Below are 15,574 nucleotides of genomic sequence, written 5' to 3'. Positions count from 1 at the left end.
GGGAGTACTGACAATATTCTGGTGCCATCTGGAAGCAGCCAAGATGTGTCTCCTGCTATGAATATCTTACTCTCACTTTTACTGGGGGTGCTGCAATTAAATGCCTACATGGGAAATTTTTTTTTTTTATGTGTTAGCCAAAAAAATACTTTTTTGGGGGACGTTATGGAAGTGTAATTTGTAAGGAGCCATGGAAATAATAACTTGTAAATTCTCTGCAGGATTTTTAGTGCTGGCTTAAAGTGGAAGAAAATAAAGATATATCTGGGTGTTGTACATTGATCTGGTTATTGGTGTTTGGGCAGTGAGGGCTTGAGAAAGCAGTTAAAAAGCAAATGTTGAGATACTGCTGGATTAAAGTCTTGTTAAAATCCAATAAAGTAACTCCAGCAGGTTTAAAATTGGAATCCTTTGGAAGGTGTTGCAGACATTTTGAAGACCTGGGAAACATATTCATAAAGGGAACACAGTCATAAATTTTGGGTTTATGAATATGTTCCCTTTGTCAGATACTCTGTGGTAATTAAAAATGATTGAAAACAATGTATTTTTTCATGAAGGGAAGACCTGCAGTTATTTGTGCATGTGATGGGACTGAAGGGTTAAAATTTGATCTGTTTTGGAATCCTGATGATGGATGAGTGGAAGTGAGGCTGAAGGCCTGAGGAAGGTGATCTGAGGGAGCTTAAAGGAGACAAAGCTGTGAGGTGGCTCTGTCATTGAGGGTGGTAAAGACAGGCTGAATCTCAGAGTTCTTTTCACAGATCACATTTAGAACTTGGTGAGGGAAAAATTAGTAGCATTTAATGCAGTGAAGGCAAAGAGGCTGATTAAAAACCTAGTTGCCATTTTAATGGGAAATGGAATTCATTTCTGTAAGTAGTTTGCCTGAAACTGCTTCATTAAAAATAAGTTTATTAATTGGAGGAGGTAGAATATCAGCTTGTCAAACCACTGCAATTTCTAAAGGTTTTCTGTTTAGTCTTCTGTTCTATAACATTCTAGATGTTATAAGGATTATTTTAATTGTGTATACTTAAATATTTTTTTTCTCTCTGTTCCTACCTTGATCTGAAGGTTTGCCTACAATTTCATGCCAGTTATGTTTATCATGTTTTTTTTTCACATGAGAATATTTTTGATGTCTTCTTGAAAACTGCAGTAATGCCTGCCAGCACTCCCCAAAAAAAGAAAATATTAATTATCTGTAATTAGATAGATTAGATAATTTTTTGTAGCTTTATGTAACGTGGTCCTATATTCAAAGCTATGTATAGATTTTTGTCACTATTTTAAGCTTGTTCTTTTTTTTTCCCCCAGCAAAGAGGGAAAAAAAAAAAAAGTAAAACCAAAATACTTCTCTGGAAACTCAGAGTTCCATCCATGCTGTGTGTGAAAGTAGGTTTGGGGAATATTTTATCAGTTCAGATATCAGTGCTGATTTGGCTCATCCTCATTAGAAAATCAAACTGGTTTGGGGATGAGGGAATAAAGGAGGAATTTCAAGGCTTTTGTGTGACTTTGAGGGAGGCAGCTGTGGGTGTTGGCCTCGCTGACAGGAAGGGATTGTGTTTGTTACAGTAACCTTCATCACAGCAGCTGATGGCTCTGTTATTTTCTTTCTTAAAGAAAAAGAGTTTCTGCTGAGCTGTTACAGGTGAGCTGTTCCTTCTGTACATCTCCATTTCTTACTGCATTTCTGGCTTTTTTCCTGGCTTGGGTTAGGGGTAGGGAACCATCTTAAAAGTCCTCTCAGGCACACGTGCTCTGTGTTTATCCTGCCATTTCAGGATTTACTAAAATCTGTCAATAAATAGAGGTTATCTAAAATTATTTGCAGAACCATGAATTATTTGACAAGCTGAGTGGGTTTTGTTGTATTTTTGTGAAACATTAAAATTTCCAACAGTGATCTGACAGAAGAATCTTTAATTGTGAGCCTCAAAATTGGAGTTTAACTTGAATTGATAGAGAAATACACATGGCCAGTGTTAATGGGGTGTTCTGTACTGGAAGGGCTTTCTCACTGGCACATCTGTGCTAACATGGGATATTTTCCCAGATTTCTTTTCCTGAGGGTGCCTGGGCAGGATGTTGAGCTTACAGATGTTGTTGGAGATCTCATGTCCTGTCCAGATGTGCAAGCTTGGGGTGCTGCTGCCCTTCTGTAATCTGTGGGGAACTGGAGAAATTCAATCTCTTATATCACACAAATCACTTTGTATTCAGTCCCACTGTTTGGAGTTCTGTAGGTGTTTAAGAGATTTACCAAAACAAATGAGGGGTAGGAGGTGGGTCAAAGCTCCAAGGTTAAAGCCATGCAGAAGATGGTAGAAATTTGCCTTTTTTTGTTGATGCAGAGATCTTGAAAGTCAATGCTTGGTTATCTTCAGTAGTAAAATTTGTAAGGCCAGGCAGAAATGTTCACTCTGTCAACAGCACTGATCACAAGTCCTTGAACTTACTTCTTAGTTTGAAATATGTGCAATACTGATATTTTCCTGTAAGATCTTGGTGGTGAAAGCCCTTGCAGAAAGTCTGGTTTAGTCATATGTGTGAAGTTGTGTCGTGTTTAACTTGATTTAAATTACATTGGAGCTGATACATGTTGGTTAACACCAAGTGGTTCAAGGTATGTGTTGAATGTAGCAATGCTTGAATCTCAAAATTAAAAGTAAACTTAGGCTTCAATATCTAAAATCTAAAAAAAAATAGTTATGACTGCATAATACAAAACTTATGTACTGGAAACAAAATGTAGTGACACAACAGAGCTGAACAGAGCAGGCCTACACTGCCTCAAGATGCTGAGAGGAAATCTGGTCATGGTCCTCTTGCATTTTATCATTTTGCTTCCCAAAACTCTGAGGGGTTTTGTTGTTTTTCACAAATATGTTGGGAGGTTGGTGTGGTAATTTTCTCTGTTTGTCTAGAAAAACAAAGTAAATGTGATAGTCTGCTGAAATGTTGAAAGAAGCTGATCTGTCCTGGTTGAGGAGCTTTGCTGAGCAGATGCTTGATGTTCCTGTGGCACATTCCCTGCATGGCAGCTCTGGAGTCAGGCTGTGTGTGTAACAAAGGTGGTGCCTGGACAAAGATCAGGGCAGGCTCCTGATGCTCCTGGCACTGCAGTTGTGCTGCATTTCTCTGCAGCTGGCAGAGGTTATCTGCCCCCTGCCTGCAGACTCACTGGGCAGGTTCCTTGTGGCAATGCTGGGGAGTACTCACAGAAAATAAAACTCAGCAGGAGCCATTTATTAATGAATTGAAATCTTCACAAAGTAGTGGAGTCTTCAAAAAGTGCCTCAGCTGCTGGGGAAGTGGGTTTCTGTATGTGGAAGCTCAAATATCATGGACACCTTGGACACTGAAATCAAATTGATTGGTTTGACTTCCAGTTCTTCCTTTCTTCCTTTCTTCTCCTAACCATGGGCAGCAGATGAGTTTCAGGAAGTTCTGAAGTTCAGCATTGCAGGAAGTGCTGTGGTTTATCCTGAGTGCCTCTGCTGCTCTGGGGTGGGGGAGCTCGAGCAGGGCTGGCTCAGGGACAGAGGTTCTGGGGGGGAGCACCCAGTGCTCGTCCAGAGGGGAGGCAGGGAGAACCTGAGCAGCTCCAGAAAAGCACCCAGAGGGGCTGAATGTCAGAGCAGAACCTCAGGAGCTCCAGAAAAGCACCCAGTGCTCCTCCAGAGGGGCTGAATGCCAGAGCAGAACCCCAGCAGCTCCAGGGCTCAACCACCCAACCTGGCTGCTGCTTTGGCACCACTTTGCAGGTATTTTTTTTTTCCATTAAATAGGTGGGATTATCTTCTGATGTTTTCAGTTTTGTTGTTCTCAGTTAATTCCCTGGTGTTACCTACTTTTTTTTCCTATTTATCATATTTTCCTCTATATTTTGATCACCTAACAAGATAGATGCCATCTCCAGGAATGCAATTGATATTTAAAGATTAACAGCAGAAGTTTTCAGAGAGTTAGAGCAGATCCCTTGGGAAGAGGAGTGTCCAAGGGTGAATTGAGTATTTCCTGCTGTACCTTTGTGCTTTCTGCTGTGATCCTGGCCCTGGGCTGTGCTCTCCTATCAGCACTGCTGCCTTGTGTGTTCCCAAGCTGCACTTCTCAGTCTGATGCATTCAAGGTCTCCTGTGTTACTCCACTTTTCAGGCTCAGCCTTGCTTTTCTTGTTCTCCTGTACCTTATTTTGTACAAACAGTTCGTAGCAAAATACAGAATTGGGAGAAATGAATGAGCATAAATCATTGCTCTCCAAAGGAATGGAGCTGCTTGCACACTGATTAAAGATGGGGCATGTTGATTTTGGGCCTGGAGAAGGAAGTATTGCTCAGTCTGTTTTGGGTGAAAAGATGTGAGAAATGCCATATTTTAATCTCTGCTGAGTATCTTTTATCTGTTATATGCATATAATATATTTTGTTGATTTTTAAGGTCCACTGAAATGCTTCTTCTCTTCAGACTGTGCTGGGAAGCAGCTGTTTGTCATGGTATAGCTAAACTGTTCTAACAGTGCTCTGTTAATCTCTTACTGAAGATCACTGTGCTGTTTGAACACTACATTCTTATTTCAGTGAATTGAATGTATTCTGGTTTTTAGCTAGGGCTTGGATAAAGATCTTTTCCATGGTTGTAAAGAATGAATATTTTGCTTTTAGCTGATCTCTGAGGCTTTGTACAGTCTGTGTAGCAGAGGCACAAAGGAGCAGATGGTTTGTTCCAATGTCTTAACTCCCCTATTTTTGTTGGGGCAGATGTGACAGCAGCTGTGGTGAGGAGGTAGTTATCAACTCAGGTCCAGCCTGCCTCCAAGATGGGCTCACTTTTGTTGCTTCTCTTGCATTTTTCTCCTTATTATTTTTACTTCATAAAAGCTTAATACAGTGGGAGCTTGCTTGCTTTCTCTGAGTGCTTCTAAGGCAGAGCAGGAGGAAGAATCCCTGGATTCTGAAGTGCTCTCTCAGGATTTGATGCTGACAGCAAAAAGCATTTTGGGTGCAGCTCTTGATCCGTTTGGAGAAGCACAATTGGGGTTTGGTAGAACATGGACTGCCTTGCTGCTCCTGGAAACACAATGCGGTTCTCATTAGTGCCCCTCATTACTGTCTGTGGGCCCTGGTGCCCTGAGACATGGCAGCCTGGGAGCTGCTCAGCAATCAGGGAAATGCTGCTCAGAGGCAAACTGGCCATAAAGGATCTCTCTGCACCTGGAAATGTCTCCCTCAGATCAAGAGTAGGGCTATGGCAGTTTGCTTCACCCTTCATCCTTGTTTTTAAATGGATTTACTTGCAAGGATGTAAAAGCAGGGTAGCTGAGTGTGGCTTTCTGGAAGTTGGTTGTGTTTTTTAAAAGGGTGTAGACAGGAAGCAGTTGGTTCTCCCTTGACTCAGTTGACTCTTTATTAGCTGGCACATGCAGAACAAAATGGATGATTCAGCTCCTGTTGATAAAATAGCAGAGCTAAAATGTATGGAAATACCAAATACAATAATGGGGATTTCTGCTGATTTCCTGTGCTTATGCAGGCACAGAATGTTACTGGTTTACTTTTTGTGTTAGTATTTTTCATGTCTATTCCTCAATATTTGTTTCTGGTTTTTTTTTTTTTTGGTGTTGTAAATAAGTGATCACATAACCCATTTCCTCCTCTAATGTAATAAATATTGTAGTGAAGATCTCAGTGTACCTGCTGATGTCACTGATGGCAATATCTGAACCAGCCCATGATTTTTAACAAGGTGAAGATCATTCCAAGCCAGATGTGATGTGTTGGCAGGCAGAGCTGAGAGAAATCCCATGCAAGCTTTTGGAACCCACTTGTTCCCTTACACTTTAATCCCTGCCAGGGCAGCTGATCCACTTGATGGATTTCATTGTAATCTTCAGGATTTTGGGAGCAGGAGGTGCCTCTGCCACGTTTTGCATCTCCCCATTCATTTCTTGTGATTTCCTGGGGATTCAGTGCAGTGTGATCCATGCTGGGCTCTCCTCAGCCCCTCCTGGGAAATATTTGGGGAGAGGTGAGCAGAACATCATCCTGCTAGAGAAATCCATCAGTCTTTGTGAGGACTTCTGAGCATTTCTAAATCACAGAAAATGAACTGAAGGCTACTTGAAAATTGGCTTACCCAGAAGTGACTTTTAAAAGACAATATTTGGATACTTAAGGGGAATTCTCAAGAATTACATTTCTTAATAGGATTGCAATTTACTATAAGCATGTTCTTAAAGTGTGGATTAAAAACTTGGTTTGATACCTGAATAAACATGATTTTAATGCTGACTTCCATTAAAAAGAAACAACTCAATGAATTCAGGCATGTAAAGTGTTTTTATTTGCTGTGTAATGGTTCTGTCACCCTGGGACACTGTGAGCTCCTCCTCCAGCTGTGTGCTTCCATTTCTGGCTTCTAGCAGAAAATGTTCTGTGTGTAGCTTGGATTGTGACCTACCCCAAACCTATAGATCCAGCTGATAGACACGAGAAATCACACATTATATCAAAAGATAATACCCTGATCCCATGGCATTGCTTGGTAATATCACAGGAATATTGCAGTCTTACTTTGGTTATTAATTATTGAAGCAGGACTGCAATATTCCTGTGCTGCATGTGCTCTGCCCTGCTTAGGTAAACACAGATTCTGGTGCCTTTGCAAATGAAGTGAAAGCAGCAGTAAAAAGTGGAGGTTCATGATGAAAGAGCTGAAGGAAGCAGTGAGAGATGGCAGCTGAAGAAAGAAACAACTGTTCAGGTACTGTGAGGCTCTGCAGATGGAAGCATCTAGTAATAAATGCTTAGTCATTTCTCTGTTGGTTAATTAATAGTAATTTATTCTCCTTCAGTGCTGCATGTGTTTTGTTTGTCAGTCTGAAGGGAGATGTCTGGGAGTGTGTGACAGCAAAACTGGGTTTGGATAAAGGGATACTTTAGGAAGTGACAGTTTTCAGTGACTTTTTTTGATAAATGTAGCTAGAAATTGATGCATAAGCAGAAATTGATGCATAAGCAGATTTTAAGTTTTTACTCTGGTTTTGGATTTTTTGCATTCTTTTTAAATGGTAAAATCAGGAAAGAAGACAGTAAAAACATCACTGAATAGTTGGATAAAATTGAGGTTTTCTGCAAATGTATTGCTCTTCAGAAGGCCTAACTGCATGGAGATAAATTGGAATAAAATCTAGAATATTGGTTTATAATGATTTAATAAATACAACTTTGTTGAAAACTGACAGTAAATACCAGTAATGTTTGTTCTTAAAATAAGTTAACTTTCCATGCCTGCCTCTTATCAGGAAGTGTAAAAATGCTCTTAAATGGGAATTTCTTTGAGAGGAAGACAGAAGAGATGTAGTTAGGAAATGTTTGGACTTGGGTCACTAAAGTCCCAGGAGGTATTAATATTAGTGAACTACTTCAAAGATCTCTTAAGACCTTCTTTTTAAAAAGTGCTATTTTAAGCATTTGCCTTTAGGCCTCTGTTAAACTTGTAATATCAGTTCTTTTAGTTTTTTACAGAAATTTTCTGCTGTACCTAGAATATTAAAATGATTTTTTTTAATAATGCACATGGCTTCCAGATGCATTTAGAAAGGATTAATGAAATGACCTGTTAGAGTCCAGCTTTTTGTGCTTAAATATTACATCAGGATGATTCTTTTTTTAAATGTAGGTCATGGGATTAGCATCAGGAAATGTGAGTATTTGGCAGCATGGGGCTGTGGCTGCCATGCAGGCAGCTGGAATTTGTGCAGGAGGGGACCCTGAGCCCACCAGAGCTGTTTATTGCATGATCTTTGCATTGTCTCCTTGGCAGGCTGCTGTTTTGAGAAGGTGCTGAGCTATCCAAAAAGTTGATTTTCAACTCCTTGTTCAGCAGAGGGAGGGATGACTCCTTGGAAAATGGAGCCTTGCAAGAAGAGCTGTTGGATTCTGCAGAATTTGCATTTTGGTGCCTTTCAGGAGGTGTTGTGTTGTGTTACTGGTGGTAACAACCTCTGGCATGTTGGGGGATTTGAGCACTGAAGTTGAACTTTTGTGGTGAATTATTCATATTCTGGAGCAGTTTTGGAGGAGACAGAAATGCCCTGTTCCTCTGAGGCAGTGCTTGCAATTTGGGACTTGGAATGTGGAAGTGCCTTGCTGAATTTGGGTTTTGCAAGGTTTAATTTTCAGAAATAAAAGGTTAATTTTAATTTTTTATTTCTTCTTTTTTTTTGTTTTTTATGTATTTTGGAGTTTTTTTTTTTTCTGAATAGCAGCAGCTATTTATGGTGGATGGGTTTGTTTGGGCTTTTTTGTTGTTTTTGTGTTATTATTTGGTTTGTTCTGGGTTTTTTATTATTTTTGTGGGGGTTTGCATTCTGAAGTGCCAGATTAAAGCAGTGAGGCACTTGTGGATTGCCTCAGTGCCTCACTGGGGGCAGTTTGGTGCTTTGGAGTCTGTTCTGCCTGGTGTTTCCTGCTGGTTTGTGTCAGTGAGGTTACAGATGAAGGAACGTGGCCAGAACTTTGCCAGAACTGTAGACTCACCTTTATTCTTTAACCAACAATTTTCCTGTGTTCTGTGCAGCAAGGAGAATTTTTTTTTAATTCCTGATGTGATTTTAGATACATGAAGCTGAGCAGAAAAAGTACAGAAGTTTCTTCAGGAAGAAAACATTTCTGGAGTTCTTCTACTTGAAACAAAACACACAAAAACTCTGAAACTCTCAGCACAGTGACTCCAGAAATGCAACCTGTCCTTCCCTATGGAGCTATAGGTAACAGTGAAGCACTGATGAAATCAGGTTGTTGAGTTGCAGCTATTTTTAACTTGTGTAATTATCATTTTAGTCACACACTCCATTGAAAATGGAAATTTGTGAGCACTCCAGCCAGCCAACGTGGCTGCTGCAAGATGAGCATTAACACTGATGGACCTGATGCTTGTTTTGTGTGTACTTCCCACTAATATATGGAAAAATGTCTACTGAGCACAGCAACTGCTTCAGCTGGGAACTTGGCAATTCTTCAGCACCAGAAGCAGCCAAACCTCCCACAGAAACATTCAGCTGTGCTGGCCTTGCACCACACAAGTGCTTCAGGAAGTTTTCAAGGAGTTGTACAATCTCCTGTTGTCCCTAGCAGGGTGAGCTCTTTGGCAAACCTGTTTTAGGAAGGTCCTGCTTGATTTTCAGATTTGGTGAGCTGGGAAATTACAGACATGGCAGGTGGTTCCCAGAAAGGAGACTTCAAATAAGTGTATTTAGATTTAGGAATTTGGAATTATTAATTTATACTTCTCTAGGTTGGACTTCAAAGCTGCCCTTGGAGGAGGGGACAGCAAAGATTTGGATTTCTGGACTCCAGTTCTGCAGTCCCCAAGGAAATTCTGATCTGGAATTACCTAATCCTTGGAGGGGCACATGCAGATCCTGAAACATCCTTTGAGCTTCCAGCTGTCTGCTAGAGCACTTAATGGTTTTAGTTGGCCATTAAACTGAAGATGGGAATTTTTGGGGAGTTTTTTGTATTCAGAACAATCTTGAAAGTTGAAATTTGAGACTTAATTACATTGGAATTTCAGGATGCTGGCAGTGCTTTGGCAAGGTGCTGTAATAATCCCTTGAGCATCTAGCTGCTGTTCTGTGATAATAATCAGCCATGCAGACTGTAAGGAATGATTTTAATAAACCAGCTTGCATTGCTGTTTCACAGCCATTATCTCTGCCTCAGAGGTGATACATTGCAGTGCTGGTGCTGCTGGGTACCTGTGCAGGAGTTCCTGAATTAGGAACTGCCTGGCTCCATCCAGCCATCCCTGCTGGCTCAGGGGGCAGAGCAGCACAGCAGCTTCACTTCAAATTGCTGCTTTATCTTAATAGTGGTACTGGGGTTTGCTAGTTGGTTTTTGGGTAGTTTGAGGGGATTTTTTGGTTTTTTCTTCCCCTTCAGTACAGTTATTTTTGTTTAAGTGCCTCGATTAAAACAACCCTATGTGCCACTCTTGCAGGAGGATGTGTTCTGCAAGACATTTTTAAGATTCACGTGGTGTAATGGTCATGAAAATCAGTTTTTACTGGGGTTGGTTGAGATCCACGTTAAGCTGTGTGAATGAAGCCTCAAATACCTGTTTATACATTGATTGCATCCCCCATGAACACATCTCCCACCTTCCTACAGCAGGGACAACTGCTGGGGGTCATGGGCAAATCCCATCCCAGGCTTTGAGGCAGATCCTCAGAATCTTCTCTGATTCCTGGCCCCACATCCCTGTGCATGAATTGCTGTGTTTTGAACACAAGGATGCCTTTGCACAGTTCAGATATTCAGCCTTGGCATGGAGTTCAGTGTGTGTGGAAAGCAGTCTTGAGGAGGTTGGGATTACATCCAGAATATTTGGGGTTTAAACCCTTCATTGAATCCATAGGTCAAGAGAAAAACGTGTTTATCTGTTAATGGCTTTGGAGAGGGTACAGTGAGTGTGTTTCATCTGCTGAGGAAGTTGCTCCATTTTGGAGGGTTATTCACATTTCCTATGATGTTAAAACATTTCAAAATGTTTTCCATACTCTTCCAAGTTCTTTGTCTTCCTTTTCTTCCCTGCTTTCCCCAGCCTCATGAAAAAAGTTGGTGTCTTCTGCTGAGATCTTCATGAGTAGACTTGTACCTGGAGTTGAGATGAACTGGGTTGGTGAGGGGCTTGGAGCACAAACCCCGTGAGGAAGAACTGAGGGAGCTGGGGGTGTTTATCTGCAGAAAAGCAGACTCAGGGGTGACCTTATCCATCTTACAATTCCTGAAAAAGGTGCTGTGGCCAGGTGGGGCTGGGCTCTTTCTCCAGGAACTGACAGAACCAGAGAACACAGCCTCGAGCGGCACCAAGGGAAATTCAGGTTGGATATTGGGAAGGAGATTTTTACAGAAAGGGGATAAAGTTCTGGAATGGCTGCCCAGGGAGGTGCTGCAGTCCCCATCCCTGATGTGGCACTGGGTGCCAGGGTTTGGTTGAGATGTTGGGGCTGGGTTGGACTCTGTGATCTTGAAGGTCTCTTCCAGCCTGGCGATTCTGTGAATTTGGTGGAATTCTGTGAATTTGGGAGAATTTAGGGAATTCCCAGGAAGCAGGGAGGTGCTGGAGTCACCATCCCTGGGTACCAGGGTTGAGTTGAGGGGTTGGGGCTGGGTTGGACTCCATGATCTTTAAGGTCTCTTCCAAGCTGGGGATTCTGTGAATTCTCTGAAATTTCAGGCTGAGTTGTCAGCTCAGAGTGACTGCTTCAGTGTCTGTAAAGAACAAAGGATACTGGGCTAGCAGCAGTCAGTGAGGGCAGCTTTACCCAGAAATGAAGAAGTTTGTGACTTGTGGAGTTACTTTACTCGTTTTCAGCCCAAGTGGCTGTGCTGGTTGTTCTCTTGCAGCAGGAGGCTGTGGCCATGTGGAGCACCAGCCCTGTGTGGGGCTGGCTCTCCTCCAGCTGCCTTGGTGGGATGGTTTAACCACTTGAACCATGCTCCCAGTGTTCTGTGGAACTTGTTGTTCTCTGGTGTTTGTGAAAGCCCAGTTCTGGTGTCAGGGAGCTGCAGCTCTGGGCTCAGCAGGGCTGCCAGGGCAGCGTGTGCAGCTCCTCACAAGGACTTTGCTGGGCACTGCTGTGGTGCAGGGAGTGAACTGGCCTCTCATTTTCATGTTGCTTTTACCAGGCTACATTTTAGCTAAAAATGGAAGCTTGTGGCAATGCAGATCTTTTTTTCATGAGTAGCTTGTCTGCTTTTGTCCTTAAATGAGCTCCATCTTTAAGGTAGAATTTAAAATATCTCCCGTTGCCAGGACCGCGTTCTGCGAGCATCCAGCAGAAACTTTAACCCTTTGAAAAATAAACTCAACTTTGATGGGAAAGTTTGCTGTTATGCTCCTTTGCTCTTCTTGCAGGCTGGTTAAAGTAGCTTGTTTTGTTTTTCTTTTTCTTTTTTGCAGAAGGCAAATGAAATCTGCAGCACCTCTCCTGCATTAATGAGGGTGCAGCACAGGACAGTAATGGTGTGTGTGCTTTGCCCTTTGCTGTTGTGTATTCTGTGTGCTCTTAGAGCACCAGCATAAATTTACTTGTTTACATTTCAGGTAATTCTTTCAGAATTTCATTCGATTTCATTATCTCTGTAGTGAGGGCAAATTTTTTTTTTTTCCTGTCAGGACTTCTGGAAGTTGACAGGAGTTGCTGCATTTTCAGAATTTAAAATGGTCATGTCATGGTTTTGTGTTTGGGAGTGGAGTTTGGCCTCTGAGTGTGAGTTACTGTTCATGTCCCAAAGTGTGTTGTTCTGGCAGTAACAAGCAAAACTGCTTACTCTGTGATGGTTTCATAATCACAGCATTAAAATGTTTATCTATAAATGAGCTTGGGTGAGGATGATCCATATCCTAAGTAGCTTAACCTCCATACCAGACACTGGAGTGGTTTGTAAATTCTCCAGCTTGTAGTGAACTGTAAAATCAGAAATGTGCATTTTGTGTGAGATTTCAGTTGCAAGTGTGTGGGGTTTTAGGCTGATTTTCTGATTTAAGGTCATTTTGCTTCAGTACCTTGTTGCTTTGTGCTCACAATAATCTCAGCTGTACTGATGGAGCAGCTTTGAGCACTGAGGGGTCCCTGGCATCACCCCAGCTCTGTCTGGGTGTGTGACAGAGCCAGATGCAGGTGTTGGGATGTGGAAGTGCTTGTCAGTGTTTCACATCTTGGGATGAACTGAATTATTGCTTTGTGCTGCCTGGAGAAAAAACAATTCCAAAACTTCTTACATTTTCCCCTTGCTGCTAAAGCAGTGTGTTAAAGCAGAGCAGTCCAGCCTGTGAGAGTTCCTGAATGTGTCAATTCTCTCTGTACTTTGTGATACCATTAGTGATTAAAGTTGTAACTCTTGCAGAGAATGGTGTGCTCTCACTGAGCTCATTAGTAGGAGGTTTATGTAACTTCTTCTGATAAAATAGATATCATGATATTTAGCTGTGCTTACAAGGCAAAGGGAGCTCAGGGGCAGGATTGAGCAGAAATAATTCCAGTGTGTTGAAAATGCTGATTTGGGGAGGGGACACTTTGTAGCAGTGAAAATTGTGTGACTGATACTGTATTTTCTTCTCATCCTAAATTCTCTAACAGCATGGACTTCTCTGTCACTGGGGCAGGAAAATGATCTCAGGATTGCAAGAGTTTTATGGGAAAAGAAGGTCAAAATGAGCTGCTTGACACAAAGTCATCTTTTGGTTGTGTTACAGTAAATAAACCTGTGCCCATTTCCTCCATGCTCAAGTTAGCTCACAGGAATATCTGCACTTTAGTAGTTTAATTTCTGTTAGGTTTATTGAGAAATCAATGCTCTTTTGTGGTGATTACATTAATTGTGGTTTTGGTGTCTTTTTTTTTTTTCCAGAATTTACATGTTTGACAGCAGAAGTTGGCTTTCTACTGTAGTGAGAGAAAATGTAAGTAGAGAAAAAAGATTTTTTTTCATACTCCCTGAGAAAAATCCTATTTTTAAAAAGTGGTTAATTCAGATTTTTGGCTGCTCATCTATGCAAACCTAAAGTAAGTTTTTTCTCCTTTAGCATGTGTGTTCTTGTGTCAACAGGAAGGATTTAAAATGGCCAGGAAAGCTGCTAAATAATAGATGTGAGTGCCTGCCTCTGTCAGAGAGGGAGCTGGCAAAGCACAGGGAGAGCACAGCTGAAACTGTTTCATCTCAGTGGGGCAGGGAGCTGTAATAAATAAAATGATGAGAATAGTCATTCTCTCATGAATGAAAAATTACTTCTCCACCATGTTTGACAAAAGAAGGCCAAATTTCTTTTGAGCAAAGTGGTTCTTGTCAGAATGTTCTTTTCAATGTGTCACTGTTATTTAAACAGAACCTAACAGTTCCAGAGTTTATATTCTGTGTAATTGTAATTATTACTGTTGTTCTTGGAGCAGTAAAATCTTCATTACCTTCCAGAGTTTAGCTTGAATGTCTGTGAGGAACATTTGCTAATTGGCCAAGTATTTGCAGAGTTAAATCTGATATTTTCAATTACTGGATATTTATTGGTTTTCTAAAGGCAGGCAGCAGGTTTTATTCCTCTGCCCATATCTCCCTCTGGATCCAGGGGGACCTTGAATTTTATCTTCAGTTTTAGTTCATATAAATGGCAGAGAGAACCCCTCAAATTTGTTCCACCAACAATTCTGATCTCACTGCATTTCCCACAGAATAAAAGAGAAACAAGGAATCCATTTCTGCTCCTGCAAACAAAAAGAACCCTCAGCTTTTTAAAATAGATATCATGGAAATATCATACAAATAGATATCATGGTGTTTAACTGTGTTTAGAAGGCAAGTGGAGCTCAAGGACTGAATTTTTTCTTCAATTTTAGTTCATATAAATGAGAGACACAACACCTCAGATTTGTTCCACAAGAAATTCTGATCTCACTGCATTTCCCACAGGATAAGAGAACCAAGGAAACAAACACATCTCTGCTCCTGAAAACAAAAAAAAAAACCCCTCAGCTTTTAAAAATAGATATCATAGAAAATTAATTAAAATATATATCATAGAAATATCATAGAAATAGATATCATGGTATTTAACTCTGCTTAGAAAGCAAATGGAGCTCAGGGACTGATTTTTTTTCTTCAGTTTTACTTCATATAAATGTGAGTGAACACCTCAAATTTGTTCCACAAGCAATTGTGATCTGACTGCATTTCCCACTGAGTAAAAGAGAACCAAGGAATCCATCTCTGCTCCTGCAAACAAAAAGAACCCTCAGCTTTTAAAATAGATATCCTAGAAAATTAATTTAAATGGATATCATAGAAATATCATAGAAATAGATACCATGGTGTTTAACTGTGTTTAGAAGGCAAGTGGAGCTCGGGGACTGAATTTTTTCTTCAATTTTAGTTCATATAAATGAGAGACAACACCTCAGATTTGTTCCACCAGCAGTCCTGGTCTGAGTGCATTTCCCACTGAGTAAAAGAGAGCCAAGGAATCCATCTCTGCTCCTGCAAACAAAAAGAGCCCTCAGCTTTCCCAAGGCAGTGACGTCAGCTCACTGTAACTAACAGAGTTGTGGATAATTCCTTTGTCATTGTGGAAATGTCCAAGCTGCTGTGCCTGTTGCTAATAGGATTTGTGCTATCTGCTAGATTAGCACAGCTTCATTTAATCAGATGTCCTGCTCTGGGACTGTCTGCTGGCCATGCTGGCAGCTCCTTGTTAGGTTTGGGCTCTGATTTTGCAAATATTTTGCTTTTCATCCATGTTGGAGTGATGGGTATTGGCAGGAAAGAGGTTGAGGGAAGAAATGTCAGCCAGGCTGTTCGTGGCAGAAAAGGGATTTTTGCTGAACCTCCTTAGAAAGTTTCTGTGCTTGAGTAAAATATGAACAATTTGGCTTTAAACCCTCTGTGTTACCAGACTTTGCATCCACAGTGGCTTGGTGGGATTGTGTTAGGCTGTGCTAAAAATACCTTGTGGCAAGCAAAGTTTGACCAGCAAGGGATAGAAATTCAAAATATTTGACTTAATGATAGCT

General features: G+C 41.1%; 1 protein-coding gene across 5 annotated transcripts in view; it reads left to right on the top strand.

The window, feature by feature from the left end:
* GNB1 (G protein subunit beta 1) overlaps positions 1-15,574 on the top strand; it is a 38,775-nt gene that overhangs the window by 5,711 nt on the left and 17,490 nt on the right. For all 5 annotated transcript variants that reach the window (XM_063177130.1, XM_063177132.1, XM_063177129.1 and 2 more), the window contains exon 2: positions 13,425-13,476. The gene's annotated coding sequence lies outside the window, so the exon portion shown is untranslated. The remainder of the gene's footprint in view (positions 1-13,424; positions 13,477-15,574) is intronic.

Source organism: Melospiza melodia, chromosome 26 (genome assembly GCF_035770615.1).
Source record: "Melospiza melodia melodia isolate bMelMel2 chromosome 26, bMelMel2.pri, whole genome shotgun sequence".
NCBI classification, from domain to species: Eukaryota; Metazoa; Chordata; class Aves; order Passeriformes; family Passerellidae; genus Melospiza; species Melospiza melodia.
Note: the sequence above shows the minus strand (reverse complement) of the source record. Positions and strands in the feature narration are given on the sequence as shown.